General features: G+C 36.6%; 1 protein-coding gene across 17 annotated transcripts in view; it reads left to right on the top strand.

Moving 5' to 3' along the window:
* Positions 1-17,677, top strand: part of TANC2 (tetratricopeptide repeat, ankyrin repeat and coiled-coil containing 2) — a 478,177-nt gene that overhangs the window by 223,618 nt on the left and 236,882 nt on the right. The window lies entirely within an intron of this gene.

The raw sequence follows: 17,677 nt of genomic DNA, 5'->3' as shown, positions 1-17,677 counted from the left end.
AATATTGCTGAATGAATGAAATGATCTCTGAGAGAAAGTGAATTGAGAACCCAAATTGATGAATATATTACAAAATTTCAGGCAGTCATTTTGACTGATTTATGATTTTTAGAGAATCTTTACTTATAAATAAAAGAAAGCTTTGATTTACAAATGTTATGGTGTTTTAATCCTGTAAAAGTTCCTGGTTCATTTATCCCATAATCCTATTACCTTTTTTCTCCAAGTTTGCTCTTCCCAAGTTTTAGATTGTGCTATATTTATAAAGTTGTTGGAGAATGAAAAGAGTAATAATATATGCAGGTTGGAAATTTTAACTTTTACTAGTACTTACTCATTTTTAAATAATGTACATGGTATTATATCAGGAATTTGTCTGATTTTTCTCCTTAAACATATTTTTATATGAAAAAACTTAAAATGAATTATAGATTATATCAAGTCAAGCTTAAACTTTCATAATGTTGTGTCAGTTATATCTCAATAAACCTGGGGGGGGGGGAGAAAGAAAATAAGCTCACGTATGAGAGACCTTAAAAATAATATTAGTAGAAATTAATAGAAAAATTATACTAATTTTTATTAAATATCATCATTTATATTAAATGTCATAGAGATGTGGGCAATTATTCATTTATCATATGGCCTCTGGGCTGTGTCAGTTAAAATATTTTTCAAATCAATAAGTGTAGTTGAGTTTTAATAACAAAAGCTGAACTTAACATCAAAATCAGTGATCTCCATGACCTTGAACACAGCTACCTGATCTCAATTAGAAATTACTGGGAATTGAATCATCATCAGAGTTAACTAATAGTTAAAACGTGTTTCTTACCTTCTCGGAGATTTTGTTTGTAGTATCTCTTTACTTAAAAGACAGAAATAAATAGAAAGCCATCTATATTGAGCTGAATGAGCATCTGTACTAAAGGAGTAAAGAGATGGGATAAACACAGACTTGTGCTTTTGCTCCTTCCAGAAACCTGCTAAAAGATCAGTAAAGGGGGATTGGTGAAAAGCCAACATCAACACAATTTTAGAAACTGGAGAGTATATAAATAATTAAAAACTGAACCCTAAGCTCAATAGCAGAGGAAATCAAGAAAACAACGTGATTTACCCTCCAGAAGCCGCAAAAAACCCTCAAGAATGGTAGCATATGGAAATGGAGATGAAGGGAAGATTGGCTGAAAGTCAGTTGAGGAAGCACTTGATTCCTGAGACCTCTTCCTCAAAATTAGGTAACTAGTCAGCTGGGCAAGTGCCCAACTCCCCACTCTAAACCTTGGCAAAACCCAGCAATTTATTCTTTGGAATAAAATAGAGATTCTAGACTGGGAGACATCTACCAGGCATAGTTGAGGGCAGTCCTGTACTGAAAATAAGACAATTGGATTCCAGTTGTCTTTATCCTACTGACACTAGAATATTGGCAGTTAGGCCTTCATATTTCAGGCAGGAGGTTGGCACAGTCTTTTCTGAAAAATCTGACTGAAAAGAAAGACACAAAATGTAACCATCAGAGATTCCTTAAAAAAACAGCCCAGCTAGATAACTCTATGTATCAAAGCTCTCAGTCTCTAGTTCTCTTCTTTTAAATATTAGCAACTAACCAAGGGTTACTTTAGATATTTGAGGAAACCCTCTATTGTATGAAGATAGGGATTAAAATAAATAGAATAAAGCAACTTGGAGAGAATAGAAATTTTGCAGAGAAAAATAATGGAACCATTATTAACATCCTTAAAGAAATAAAAGAAACTAATACAGTTTTATAAGACATATAAGGTTTTGCTTGTTTGTTTTGTTTTGCCTGCCTTGTACCCTTTCTTAGGAATATGTAGGCTATGATCCATCAAAAATGAGAAATGAGTTGTAGGAAATAGGAAATTCAACAAAGGAGAAAAGTAAAGAAATCTTTAGGATAACAATGAGAGGTGGGGTGGGGGAGGCAATCAAACCAGATTGGATTTAGGTTAGAAACCTCCGGAAGAGTTGTCTCAATGAAAATGAGATTGATAGAAACCTGATGCGTTTAATTATCTTCAGAAAAAATTTAAACAATTGGCAAAAAGTTTAGGGTTGGTGACAAATATATGAAATAATAAGTAAAAAACAGTTCTAAATTCAGGGGAAAACAAATAATGTGTAGGAAAGGAGATATTCTTTAGAATAAGTGCTCAGTCCTTGGGGCAGGGTCTGGGGTAGCTGATGCCCATGCCCGTCTTATCACTTTACTCCAGTGTGGTACAAATATTTCCAGTATTTGATTTGGGCCATTATAGTTGGGAAACAGTACTCTAGAGCCCAGTGAGCAAATCAGGTGTATGTGGCCTCTTTTTGTGCAGTTGATGGATTTGATTTGCTTAAGCAATTTTTATTATTTTTGTATCTATGGTCAAGTGGGATATTGACCTTTAGTTTTCTTGCCGCACAATGCCTTTATCTGATTTTGGTATTTGAGTAATGCTGGCCTGCTAGAACCAGCTGAAAGTTGAGAAGTTTTTTTTTTTTTTTAAAGATTTTATTTATTCATGAGAGACACACACACACACAGAGAGAGAGAGAGAGAGAGAGAGAGAGAGAGAGAGAAGCAGAGACACAGGCAGAGGGAGAAGCAGAGGGAGAAGCAGGCTCCCTCAATACAGGGAGCCCGACACGGGACTCGATCCCAGGTCTCCAGGATCAGGCCCTGGGCTGAAGGTGGCGCCAAACCGCTGAGCCACCGGGCTGCCCCGAGAAGTATTTCTTCAATTTTCCTAGAATATTTTGTGTAGAACTGGTGTTATCTCATCCTTAAATGTTTGATAGAATTTCTCGGAGAAGCCGTCTGGGCCTGGAATTTTCTTTATGGGAAAGTTTTAGGATACAAATTAAATTTCTTGAATAGAATATGACTATTTCAATTATCCTTTTTTTTTTTTTCAATTATCCTTGAGTAACTTTTAAAAATGGGTAGAATCTTCAGTGATGTCTCCTCTTTCATTCCATTTTTCTTTTTTAAAGATTTTATTTATTCGTGAGAGACAGAGAGAGAGGGAGAGGCAGAGATACAGGCAGAGAGAGAAGCAGGCTCCATGCAGGGAGCCCGGTGTGGAACTCCCTGGGACTCCAGGATCACGCCCTGGGCTGAAGGCAGACTCCCAACCACTGAGCCACCCACACTGCCCACTTATATTGATTTCTAATTTAATTTCGTTGTTGTCAAAGAACACACTCTTTGAATTGAATTACTTTTTATTGAAACTTGTTTTATGCTCCTGGAAATGATCTATCTTATTATGTTCAGTATGCACTTAAAAAAGGTGTATTATATTCTTTTGGGGTGGAAGGTTCTATAAATATCAGTCTGGTCAAGTTGATTAATAGTGTTGTTCAAGTCTTCTCTACTTTTGATGATTTTCTGTCTGCTCATTCTTTCACATATTAGGAAAGGAATATTGAAATCTCAAACTCTAAGTGTGGATTTATCTATTTTATCTATTTCTCCTTTCAGTTCTGTCGTACTCCTTATAGCACTGTTCTGGTCCCATCCCTCAGAGAGAAAGCAGCCAATAGTGAAATAGGTTTTGGGGGTTGGGGGTGGTGCGGAAGAGCTGGAAGCAAAAGGTAAAACAAACAAACAAAAAAAAAAGCCAAGGAATTTTCCGTCAGTCCCATATGGAGCCGCCCTCACTCCCTTCATTCATCCTGCCTAACCAGGTAGAGACTTGTCTTGCATCTTTCTTTCCATCCCTGCTCTGCTGTTCCAGGATTTGGATTTCCTTTGAATTTGAGCTGGGAGTTTGGGGACATAAAAAAACATTAGGAAATGTGCCACTGAATTGGTTGTCCTACAGATTAGTTACCCTTCAGATTCTGGTTTCTTCCACAGTTTGCCTGCTACTATTTATTTTTCACAGTCTTCAGATTGCTGTTCTACTTTCCAAGGTTTTTATTTACATTCAGGGGTTTTAGTTACATTCAATTAAGGTGGAGTGTGCTTATTCCATCCTAACCCAGAACTAGCACTCTTCCATTATATTACATTTTGTGTTTGCCTGTCAGGAGGGATGGTACTCAAATTATTTAACAGTTAATATACCATAGATATCAATGAGTCAGAAGAGATGGCAGTCTGTTCAGAACAAACACTAACTTTAAACAACTGTTGTGCCTCTATAGGTACATAATACTTGATAATCTGCCCTGCCTGATTGTGGATTCAGTTTCTATTTAGTATCTTCTCCAATAATAATAGCAGACATGTAAGGAAAGGTGTCTGGTGAGATGTCTTTTCTTTGTGTGATAGCTCTCTCCTCTGTGTTAACTTTAGGCATGGAGGGCTCTCTCCTGTGTGTTAACTAGCTAGCTTGGCCTCTGATCTGTCTCTCAGGTACAGTGGATTCTGACTCAAACATAACCACACTTCCTGCTCTAGCTTGGGTCAGAGACTTATGATGTTTTTTGCTTATAAAATGGAGATGGGAGATGCCTGTTTGCAGTGAGTCCGGTCCTACTGTACTCATTCAGATTGCCACCCCTGGGCACTTCCTGCTCTTTGCATCTCTTGCTTCTGTGCCTAAAACAGACCTGGAAACACGCTCATCTTTCACAGTTATCCTCCTACACATGCGCTGGGCTATAATTTCCTCACTCCAATTGCATCTAGTTTCTGTCTTCCATGGATTTCTTAACATTTCTCCTCTATTATTGGCTTTTTGTTTTATTTTATAATGCTTTAAGAATTTACTCTTTTTAAAATACTTTTGTGTCATTCTGCGCCACCTGTGTTGTTGCCATTTTAGTCTGAACTATCGTTATTTCTTTCCTTTACTACTGTAATAGTGTCTTAGTTGCCTTGCCAACTTATAGTCTATTATCCATGTGATAGCTAGAGTGCGCTATTAAAATAAATTAAATCACATATTTCCCCAGACTTGAAATAAAATTCCTCAGTAGCCTCCTATCACATTGCCTTTATCATTCCCTATAGGATGCTACCTGAATTGCCCTTTTCCTAGTACTCTGACTCTGTGCCCTCCCACTCCCTCCATTGTCTACTTTGTTTCCTCTATGCTGGCCTTTTTGTTTAAACAGTTAAGAGTGTTTTCTTTTTAAGGCCTGTAAACTTGTCTTTCTTGAATAAAGGGCCATAGATTTCTGTTTAGGTCAAGGAGGCCTTCTGTGACCAAATACCCAACCCTAACCTTCATAGTATTTATCACTACTTGAAAATAATTATTTATACATTTACTTATATATGTGTTTTTTCTTTTTTAGTCTCAGTTACTAGAAAATAGGTTTCATTTGAGCAGACTTTGTCTTGTTTGCCACTCTTGCCCTAGAACACTTATATATATGAATTTGTCAGTACTTGTTGAATGAAAGAATGAGCAAGAGGCACTTAAGGTGTTTGGGAAGGAATGTGGATATGCCCAGGTCGCATACTGATTCAGTATTCACTTCTGTTACTTAATGTAACTTAAAAAAAGTAAAGCAGTGTAAGGAATTTTGTTGAATGTAGAAAGCTTACCAGAATATCAACTATCTATTGATTTGTGAAATGAGGCTCTTGGCATATGATTTTTTTTTTCTTGGCATATGATTGTAAGACTGATTGTGCTAGTTAAGCTTCTTCTAAGTTAAGGTCTTCTGAGGTTGAGTGATTATTTTCTGCTTTCCAGTATAGCATATTGTATATAACTGAGATGTATTATTTATTGCATTTAGTCTTGTCTGTTGAATCTCTATTTTTCCTGGTAATTTAGGAGTTTGTTAACAGTAGGATTTTTGCATCTAGCACAGTGCTACTGTCTTACAATTAGGCTATCAAATTGACTAAGGAAGCTTATCAATTCTAGGAATGCAGGTTCTGTATTTAATGTGTTGCTTCATCAGAATTGGTTTTGATGTACTAGCTCCATATTATGCAGCAAATGAGTTTTCATTAGAGTTCCTCCATATATAAACAGAACTTACTTGGTTCTAGATATTAAGTAAATGCATGAGCCAATGTGATATGATTGAAACCCAATTTTTATTTACTTTTGCAAGGATAGCATTATGCAGACATTAGGCTTTGATATACAAAATGTGTATTGGTATAGTAATGTTCCAGTAGTAATGACCAGTTCCAGGGTAATGACCAGCTTGTGCTGGAGACTGAGAAACTGTATAGTGTTTGACTTTGCATGATTCCCATTATCTGTAGCCAGTTTTATTTGATTAGTACATGCTGGTGCATTTATAGTAAATAATACACTAAATTGTCAAATGTGATGTCTTCTGATTATTTTTCTTTCCTTGCTAATAAGTAAAATATTTAGTAGAAATGAGATGTTCATGCTCTTAAAACATATACAAATTATTTTTGTTTGATAAGTTACAAAGGTACCTTTATTAAACCAACAGTGTTTTATTATATAAAATAGTAAGGAAAATTATTTCAGTATTTAGTGTGTCATTTGTGTATCATTGTAAGAGTATATCTGGTTAGGTGGCATCACTAATGAACAAAATTTTGTATTGTGTTAGTAGTTTATCATTGTGATAAAAAATTTACTTAGTTTTCAACATATATTGCTTTGAAAATTAAAAAAAATAATAATAATACATATGTGCCAGGCTCTGGGTGAGGTGCTTTCACATAATCCTCATTTAATTCTCAGAATAATGCTATGAAGTAGGTATTATTTTCAGTAGGAAAATATTTCAGGCTTTATACTAATCTATACCAAAAGTTTCAAGTCAGCTTTGTTGGTATCATGTACTTAGAACCTTTCTGTTCTGATGTTTAAAATACAAATTTATTAATGGTTGGATAAGGCCTGGAAGAAAAGATCTGACCTTAAATGATAAATCCCTCTGAAGTGCCTTTATTCTAGTCCTATATTTCTTCTGAGATTTAACTTCATGTTGATTATTCTTTGTATAACACTCATTTTTCATAGAATTAAACTTGAAATTGAACTTTTAGCCAACAATTTTTTATTATCTTGAACTTCTAGGGATGTATCAGAATGTGTTTACATACACTTCAGTCATTTTTTTAAATGTGAGTTATAATAATTTTACTAATTAAAAGATTACTTTTTACCAACAACGTACACATTTAAAAAGAACATGTTAAGTAAGGCTTCTTTCCCTTCCACTATCCTAATGTAACCAAGTCTATATCCTTTCATGCTTTTCCCCTGAGCTCATATTGGCATATGCAGCAGTATGTGTGAAGGTGTATGTGTGTGTGTACTGAAAGACTTAAAAAATAAAATGCAGGCAGCCCCAGTAGCCCAGCGATTTAGTGCTGCCTTCAGCCTGGGACCTGATCCTGGAGACCTGGGATCAAGTCCCACGTCAGGCTCCCTGCATGGAACCTACTTCTCCCTCTGCCTGTGTCTTTGCCTCTCTCTCTTTCTCTCTGTGTTTCTCATGAATAAACAAATAAAATCTTAAAAAATAAAAAAAAATAAAAATAAAAATAAAATGCAATTTTTAGTTCTGTTACCCCCTGTTAACAGTATAGCATGGCCATCCCTCCAGGAGCATACTTAAATTCTAATTTTAAAAAATCTGTACAATGTTTCACAGCATAAGCAACCCATAATTTATTTCACCATTTCCTCATATATGAGTGTTCAGATTTTCAAAATGATTCATAATCATTTATCTAGTAACATCTTAAAATCTTGGAATTTGCAACCCCAAGCACATTTTGTGTCAGAACATACTAAGTATCCTACTTAGTTAGCATTATGATAATTGGCCTAGTTAACACTAGAAACATTGTAGAAGCTTCTCCTTGCTTATCCATATTTATGAAAGAAAAGGAATAAAAGCAGGACAGTGAAAAAGGTTGGAAAAGGTTATCTTCCCAAACATCTAGAAAGATTTTGATTAAAATATTCTTTTTTTTTTTTTAATGGAAACTTACTTTTTATTTTAATTTTTTTTTTTAATTTTTATTTATGATAGTCACAGAGAGAGAGAGAGAGGCAGAGACACAGACAGAGGGAGAAGCAGGCTCCATGCACCGGGAGGCTGACGTGGGATTCGATCCCGGGTCTCCAGGATCGCGCCCTGGGCCAAAGGCAGGCGCTAAACCGCTGCGCCACCCAGGGATCCCCCTGATTAAAATATTCTTAACTAAGTTTTTCTGGCAAGAGATTAAAAATCATAAAACCTCTTTGATAAACTTCGTGATCTTTCATGAAAGGCCATAAAAGTTAAAAAAGAGTGAAGAAGAAACGTGTTAGTAAAGTCTCGGATAAAGTTATTATTGAGTAAATACATTTTTTTTGTTTAGTCATGTTGGATGTAGTAAGTCTTTTTCCTAGTGAGAGATTAAAGACCTGGTTCCCACAAGGGGGCAGAGTAAGACTACCTGAAAACCTTGATATTATAAAGAATATTTATTTTAAATCTGTAGTTGATTTATTAAAGAAGGAAGAGGAAATTACTAGGGCTAGAAATGACCATCCTGTGAACAGAACCATATATTGAGGGCATCCACCCACCTCATCCCCAGTGCAAGCATGGACTCTTGACATGTTGGACACTCAACTGTGGCTCTGGTCATATTGGCCTTGGTGAGTGGAAGTCCATATTGCTGAACCCATGTATAAATTCCATCCCTGCTACCATGGCAGCTTTGTTAATGAGCTCTTTGAGCAAGGTTAGAGTGGCTGGGTAGAAAGATGGACTGTGTCCCCCAAATAGATCATCTAACCTGCTGTGTTGTTAAGCACCTTCTCTGCAGTTTGTTCTTTGGTAAGCATTCACATGGGACATAAATTGCTCCATATTCTGTGCCCTTTCAAGTGGTCTATTCACATACCTCATCCCCAGATTTCCTTGTCACTAGTTTCCTAATTATTCCTTTCAAATCTCTGAATATCCATTAAATACTCTCCACGAGTGAGTTCCTCTGTCATCTCTTTTCCTAGGCAAAGTGAACAACAGGGTACCCTGTTCAAATTTCTGCCACTAGAAAGGTTTCCCTTCCCTAATGCCTTCAAGACTACCACAAAGTGGGGCTGTAGTGTTGTCATCTGTAGTGTGTTGTTGTCTTACAGAGCTATCAGTAAATAAGCCTGACTTCTTTCTTGTCTTTCTTTCTTTTCAGTGAGAGGGTACTAGAGAATTTACCAGATTAAGATCTTTTAAGTGAAAAGAAACTATAGCAGGAGTAGAAACTTTGGGCATCTTAGGTCACTTGCTCATGTGAATTATTTGTGCCTTTAGGACCTGTTCAAGCCTAATCTCATGTACACTTTTTGCTTTTGCTGATGAAGTGCTGCAATATACACCCAAGCATATTGATTTGTTGGTTCAACAATACTTAGTTCATGATGGCCTGCCAAGGGTCACATGCATTTATTCTAAGGTCCTATGGTAAGCCAAAAGCTAATTTTCAAGAAAGATAGTAGTTCTTACATAAGATAGCATACGTTTTGTTTCTTTTATAAAATAGTAGAGGTCTACCCTGAGATTTAACTAAAGTTCTACAATAATGATGCAAGAGCCCTGTCTACCACAGAAACCTCAATTAACATTGGATCTGGTGGGTTATATAACCCAAGAGGCAGGGCGCCGCCTGCAGCCCAGGGTGACATCCTGGAGACCTGGGATCGAGTCCCACGTCTGGCTGTCTGAATGGAGCCTGCTTCTCCCTCTGCCTATTCTCTGCCTCTCGCTCTCTCTGTGTGTCTCTCATGAATAAATAAATAAAATCTTTAAAAAAAATAAATAACCCAAGAGGCAAAGTAGCCCATATTTGTTGCAAAGCCCCTGTTCTGGGCCTCTCTCACATCCAGCAGTGTTGGTAAATGGTTCACACAGTAGCATGACCAAATGAGGTACAGGTTGCTTAAAAAAAATCAAGGAGGTCTACTAGGCATTGTACCTCTTTCTCAGTAGTAAGGGAGAGTAGATGCAGCATTCCTTGGAAGGGATATTTTGAATCGCTCAAGACCATAGGGCTTAAAGAAATTTCACAGTGTGGAAGATCTCTGATTTTTTGTGGGGTTTATTTCCCACTCTCTGGCATGCATGTTTTACCACAATATCTAGATCAGTTGCTGCTTCCTGTTCAAGTTTAATCATCATGAATTTATCCGTATAATAGAACAGTAAAGGTGTCCTATGAAATTGAGGGACAGTTAAGGTAGGACAGTGAAAATATATAGCTGATCCTGACAACTGAATGCATACTGCATATGATTATCTCTTTCTTTGGTCAATAACTGCAAACCGGGTGTCAGGGATATGGTAATTTGCTTTAGCGAGAAAACCACATCTAAAATTGTAGTAGCAGTGGGAGTCACAACCTGAATAAGTTACAGAAACACACTGTCATTCTTCAAGATTTGTCTATCTTCTGTATAGGCCATATAGATAAGTTGAATGGGGATGTGGTAAGAGTTATTACCTTTGGATCTTTCCAATGTTTACTGATTGGATCACACTTTTACCTTATCTCTAGAGACTGAACTTAGTTATGATATAGTTATAGAACTTCACTTGTATAGTACAGTAGTCACTGGCCACATGTGGCTATTGAATACCTGAAGTGTAGCTGGTCAGAAGGGAGATGGCTGGTCAGAAGGGAGATGTGTTGTATATGTAAAATATACACCAGATTTGAGACTTTCTTTTTTCTGTACATTTCAAGAATATTTGCCTTTACTTACTGAAGCATTGTTATAATAGTTGCTTTAAGGTCTTTGATTTTGATTCTGACATCTGTGTAATCTCAGGAATGCTGTTTAAGGACTTTTTTTTCTCAGCTGAGCTTTTCGTGTTTCTTCATATGCCATATGATTTTGGATTATATTCTGAACATTTTGAATATGAGTGTGGGTTTTATTTAAGGCTTAAGGAGAATGTTGATTTTTTTTGGTGTGGTCAGTGGCAGTCAACCAGAATTTGTTCAGGACACAGGTTCCTGCCTGCCTTCTGGGGGCTGTAGTTCCATTGTCAATTCTGTTTTCTAAGCATCTGCAGTACTATTTAGATGGGTCTCATAAATGTGATCCAGTGTCCCTTCTGGGATCAAAGTAGTGGTACATCTTGTTCAGAGCTCAGATGAGCCCAGAAGTTCTTGTACAACCTGATGGGATTTTTTTCTTGATATCCCTTCTCGCCTCAATCTCATGAACAATTTCCAGCTTCCTTTCTCCTCAGCACTCTTGCTAAAACACAGACTCTAGTTTTCCCATTCTGCTGTTCAATTCCTATTTAACTGTTTGTATCTAGATCAAGAGATAAAAGGACATAGAAAGGGAAGAAAGCAGTAAGGATTCACCTCAGACTTGTGGGATCACAATTTTTGGGGTCAGAGAACAGGGTTCCTTCTCCCAGGTTGTTAGGTATCTGCCCAGTCACCATCTCTGTGTTGCTGCTGAATAGAATTGCCTGGACACTGTGATAGAAGATGAGGGGGGGAAGAGGAATTTCCCTAGTCTCTCAAACCAATAAGGGCCCCCTTTCCTACTCCTTACCAACTAGGTAGAGATTTTCTTGGAGCTTTTTCTTTTCTTTTTTTTTTTTTTTAATTTTTATTTATTTATGATAGTCACAGAGAGAGAGAGAGAGAGAGGCAGAGACACAGGCAGAGGGAGAAGCAGGCTCCATGCACCGAGAGCCCGACATGGGATTCGATCCCGGGTCTCCAGGATCGCGCCCTGGGCCAAAGGCAGGCGCTAAACCGCTGCGCCACCCAGGGATCCCTTTGGAGCTTTTTCTTACCTGGAATGTACTTCTGAGTTTTAGGTGTCCAGGTCAGGAGGTATCTGAGGAAATAACGCAGTATAAACTCATCACCACTTCAGTGGAACTTAATACTCTGCACTCTTTTCCCAATCCTCTGCTACTATTTATTTCAGTCCTCAGATAGCTACCTGAGGCATTCTTTTTATTTTATTTTTTTTTGTTTGTGCATTTAAATTTTTTTAAAAATAGATTTTATATTTTAGAGTAGTTTTAGGTTCACAGCAAAACTGAATGGAAAGTACAGAGTTTTCAGATGCCTCTTGGACCCACATGTACATAGCCTCCCTCATTATCAGCATCCCTCACCAGACTGGTACCTTTGTTTATAGTAGATGACCCTACCTTGGCATATCATTATCATCCGAAGTCCATAGTTTACAATAGGGTTTATTCTTGATGTTATACATATTATGGGTTTTGACAAATGTATAATGACATGTGTCTACCATTATAGTATCATAGTTTCACTGCCCTAAGAATCTTTTGTGCTCTATTTATCCCTCCCTCCCCCTAATCCCTGCAAACCTCTAATCTTTTCACTGTTTCCATAGTTTGGCTTTTTCCAGAATGTCAGACTATTGGAATCATATAGTATATACCCTTTTCCAGTTAGCTACTTTCACTTAGTAGTGTGCATGTAAGGTTCCTCACTGTCTTTTCATGACTTGATAGCTCATTTCATTTTATTATTTTTTTTAATTTTTTAAAAAATATTTTATTGATTTTTTCATGAGAGACACAGAGAGAGAGACAGAGAGACAGGCAGAGGGAGAAGCAGGCTCCATGCAGGGAGCCCGACATGGGACTCGATCCCAGGTCTCCAGGATCAGGTCCTGGGCCGAAGGCGGCACTAAACCGCTGAGCCACCCCGGCTGCCCACTCATTTCTTTTTAGTGCTGAATAATATTCTCTTTCCTGGATCTACCACAGTTTATTTAACATTCACCTACTGAAGGACATTTTGGTTGCTATCAACTTTTGACAATTATGAATAAAACTGCTATAAACATCCATGTGCAAATTTTTGTGTGAATATACTTTTAACTCATTTGGGTATATATGAAAGAGAGTATGTTTAAGTTTAAGTTTTAAGAGTATGTTTAGTTTTATAAGAAACTGCCACACTGTCTTCCAAAGTGGCTGCATCGTTTTGTATTCCCATCAGCTCTGAATAAGAGTTCCTGTTTCCCCATATCCATGTCAGCATTTGGTGGTGTCAGTGTTTTGGATTTTGACTATTTTAGTAGATGTGTAGAGATACCTTACTGTTTTAATTTGTAGTAACATATAATGTTGAACATCTTTTCATGTGCTTATTTTCCATCTAGATATCTTCTTTAGTGAGGTGTCTATTCAGATCCTTTGTCCTTGTTTTAACTATGTTTTTCATCTTCTTGTTGAATTTATTTATTTTGGATAATGGCCCTTTATTACACATGTCTTTTGTAGAGCTGCAGTTTAAAATGTTAATGAAGTCTAGCTTATTAAGTCTTTCATGGATCATGTTTTTGGGGTTATATCTTAAAAAGTCAGTGCCATAACCAAGGTCATCTAGTTTTTCTTCTATGTTATCCTCCAGGAATTTTATATTTTTACATACTACATTTAGGTGTATAATCCTTTTTGGGTTAATTTTTTGTGATGAGTGTATGGTCTTTGTCTAGAGTTTTTTTTTTTTTTTAATTGTGGATGTCTAGATCTCCTAGTATCATTTGTTGAAAAGACTATCTTTTCTCCAGTGTTTTGGCTTTGTTCCTTTGTCAAAGATCAGTTGACTGTAGTTTTGTGGGTCTCTTTCTGGGCTCTCCATTTTCTTACATGGACTTGTTCTTTTACCACTATGACACTGCCTTGATTACTGTAGCTCTCCCTCTTTTTTTCTTAAGATTTTATTTATTCATGAGAGACACACAGGCAGAGACATAGGCAGAGGAAGAAGCAGGTTCTCTGTGGGGAGTCTGATGCAGACTTGATCCCAGACCCCAGGATCATGACCTGAGCCAAAGGCACTCAACCACTGAGCCACCCAAGCATTCTGATTACTGTAGCTTTATAGTAAGTTTTGAAGTTCAATAATGTCTGTTCCCTAGCTTTATTCTTCTTCAAATATTGAGTTGGCTTTTTGGGTCTTTTGCCTTCCCGTTTAAACTTCAGAATCAGTTTGCTAATATCAACAAAAATAACTTCCTGGGATTTGATTGGGATTGCTTTGACTCTGTCAGCTCAGTTTGGGAAAAACTGACATTTTGACAGTATTGATTCTTTCTATCCATGAACGTGGAATATTTTTCGATCTATTTAGATCTTTTAAAATTCCTTTCATCAGATTTCTTGTAGTTTTCCTCATATAGTTCTTGTATATTTTTGTAGAATTACATCTAAGTATTTCACTTTTTAAATTCACAGTTTGATAATTCTAGCACCCTGCCATATCTGGGTCTAGTTTGATGCATTTTCTGTCTCTTCAAATTGTATATTTTTGCCTTTTAGCATGCCTTTTAAGTTTATGCTGAAAGGTAGATACGACACTCTTGGTAAAATGAGCTGTAGTAAATAGTAGGGTAATGGTAAGGTATGGGGAGGAGAAGTGCTCTGTAGTTCTATTAAGGAAGCTGGAAGTGAGCTCTCTGCATTCTTTCAAGGATTTAAAGTTACATTCAGTAGAAAAGTAAAGGTAGAATGTGCTTATTCCATCTTTCCTGGAACTGGAACCTTACTGATACTTGTAAAACACTCATATGATTTGTTTCCTTGTATTTATTCTCTTACATAGAACAGAGGAAAATTGGGATTGAAGGCTTTCCCACAGGGTATATATTCATGGATTTCTCTCTAGGGTGAATTCTTATGTCTGTAAAGGCAAAAGGGATCATTGAGTATATAAGGCTTCTCTAATATATATGTGCTCACATTTTTCCCATGGCATAAGTGACTTCTAAAAACTTTTTACAATCCATTGCATTTATAGACTTTCTTCCCAGGATGTACTTACATGTGTTCAGTAAGTTTAAAGTTTCTATAGAATGCTGTTCTGAATTCATCATAGTCATGTTGTTTCTCTTCTGTGTCTATTCGCATAGGCCTTCTGAGCTTACCGTTTCTACTGAAGGCTTTTTCTCTGTCATTTGTGTTTGTAGAGTTTCTCCTCAGTGTGGATGCTCTGGTAAGAAGTAAAATGAGTGATCCTGCTGAAAACTCTCTCCTAGTCTTTCTGTTCATAGAGTTTCCGCCCAGTATGTATTCTCTTGTGCACCACTAGACTAGAGATGTTTCTGAAGAATTTTCCACACTGTTTACATTAATAAAGTTTGTCTCCAATGTGAATTCTTATGTATATTTTGGAGATGACTATAGACCAGATGCTTTTCTACTCTGAAATTATTTGAAGAGTTTCTCTTCATTTTAATTCTCCCATGTCTCTGAAGAAAATAATGATTACTGGAGGCTTTCTTAGAATTCTTACATTCATGATTTGTTTTTCCTTTATGATTTCTCCTGCACAATAAGATTAGTGCTCCTTCTGAAGGCTTTTCCACATAGACTACATTCAGAGAGTTTATCTCATTAAGATTCCCTTCTATTTGCATCTCATTTATGCAGTGTAGTGAAAAGCTGAAAGCATTCCTTCTAATGTCTGCTATCACTGCTTTTCTTCAACTGTATCTGTGGATTCTAGTCAGTGCAGTAAAGCCTCTGTATGGAGAGATGTTCTTTCTGTACTAAGATCAGAACAGTAAGAAGAAAAAATTGACAAGAAACCTTAGGGCAGAGTACCCCAGGCAGATGGAAGGGCCAGACTGGGCCCCCACAGAAAACTGGGAGCCTGAGTCAGGTATGCCACCCAAGGGTGATCCTAGTACACAGGTCTCAACCAGACCAAAGGGCAGGAACAATAAATAAGGCAAAGAACATTTCTACTGTTATGATGCTTTCATTCTAGAGGAGTGAGACAAATAGCCAGATAATTTCAGGTCATGATAAGTGCTATCAAGAAAATAAAATAGGATTGTGTGATATAGAATGAGAAGTGGTAGAAAAAGTGAATGGTAACTTTAGGGTTAGTCCTGATAGACCTCTCTGAGGAGGGAATATTTAAGCTAGGATCTTTCAGACAAAGGAAAACCAGCTTTGCAGAGGTACTGGGACTCAGCAATTTGGGCAAAAGAAACAGGCAGAGGCCTGAAGTTGAGAATAAATTTGGCCAGAGCAAGGAATTGGAAGGCCAGTTGACTGAAGCGTTGTGAACTGGGGGGAGAAGTGGAAAGTGATGGCATCAGAAAATTAAGTAGGTGGGGCCAGATGTGGGGGGTGGGGCTTATAACTCTGGTAAGGATTTTGAGTTCTAATTGTTTGCTAATTGACTACATGATTCTGTATTAGTTATTAAATTTCCTGTATCTCCTTTCTGATTAATACACGAACATGTGAGAATATTGAGACGCACAGTGATATAAATCTTGCCTTGAAAGGTCCTTAGGAGTAATTTAGGCCAAATCCCTTTGTTGTAGAAAGTATATGAAAGCCCTTTGACAAATTATGCATTGTTATTATGTATATAATCTTTTATATGTCTATAAGTGTTGTAGGGGCTAGTTTATCACCTATGTTATTTTTTCTGTATACTTTTGAAAAATAGTCTTTAGTGAAATAAAGCATGCAATCAGAAAAGTTTATAACTTATAACTATATACAGTCAGTATATTATCACAAAGTACTATAGGGTTTTTTTTAAGTCAGCTTATTGAAGTTTAATTTATATGTAATAAAATTTGCCTCTCTTAAATTTACAATACCATGAATTTTTGCAAACATATGGTCATGTAACTATCACTAAAATCAAATATAGCTCATTTCCACCATCATGTAAAAGTTGTATCATACCCTTTTGTAGCCAATCCCTTTCCTCTACCCCAATCCCTGTAAGCTGTTGATCTGCTTCCTGTTACTGTAGTATTTTCAAAATATTCTATAAATGAAACCATACAGTATGTATCCTTTTGACTCTGACTTCTTATATTTTAATGCTTTTGAGATTCATCTATTTTTTGGGTTTCTTTTTTCATTTTACATATGTATTTTATTGCTGAATAATGTTCATTTGTAGGTATATCCTATAATTTGTTTATCCATTCACTAGTTGGTGGACATATGGGTAGTTTCCAGTTTTTGAAGATTATGAATAGGTCTGCTATTTGTGTGCTTGTGTGGTGATGGTGTGTGGGTAGGGTCAGTGTGTCTTCTTTTGGGTAGATTTCTAGGTATTGGATTCCTGGGTTGTGTGGTAAGTTTATATTTAAGCTACCAGAATGTTTCCCAGCATTATATACCATTTTATCTTTTCACCACCAATATATAAGTGTTCTAGTTCATTCTTCCCAGCACTTGATTTGTCAGCATTTTGTTTTTAATTTTAGCCATTCCGCTAGGTGACATCTCTAATTTGTATTTCCCTAATGATTAGTGATGTTGAGTATCTTTTCATGTGTTTATTAGATATCCATATCTCTTACTTGATGAAATGTCTATTCAAATCTTTTCCAACTTTTTAAATTGGAGTAGTTTCTAGTTGTGAGTTAAAAGAGTTCTACTTAGGGATGCCTGGGTGGCTCAGCAGTTGAGCGTCTGACTTGGGCTCAGGCCGTGATCCTGGAGTGCAGGATCAAGTCCTGCATCAGGCTCCCTGCAAGGAGCCTGCTTCCTCCTCTGCCTATGTCTCTGCCTCTCTCTGTGTATTTCTCATGAATAAATAAAATCTTAAAAAAAAAGTTTTACTTACGTTCTAAATACCAGTCCTTTATCATATATGTGTTTTGCAAATGTATTCTCTCACTTGGTATTATTTTTATTCATTTTGTAACAGTGTCTTTTTGAAGAGTAGAAATTTTAAATATGTATAAATTCCAATTTACCAATTCTTTTTATGTAA

Source organism: Vulpes vulpes, chromosome 2, assembly GCF_048418805.1.
Source record: "Vulpes vulpes isolate BD-2025 chromosome 2, VulVul3, whole genome shotgun sequence".
Taxonomy (NCBI): Eukaryota; Metazoa; Chordata; class Mammalia; order Carnivora; family Canidae; genus Vulpes; species Vulpes vulpes.
The sequence above is the reverse complement of the archived record's forward strand: the minus strand, read 5'-3'. Positions and strand labels throughout refer to the sequence as shown.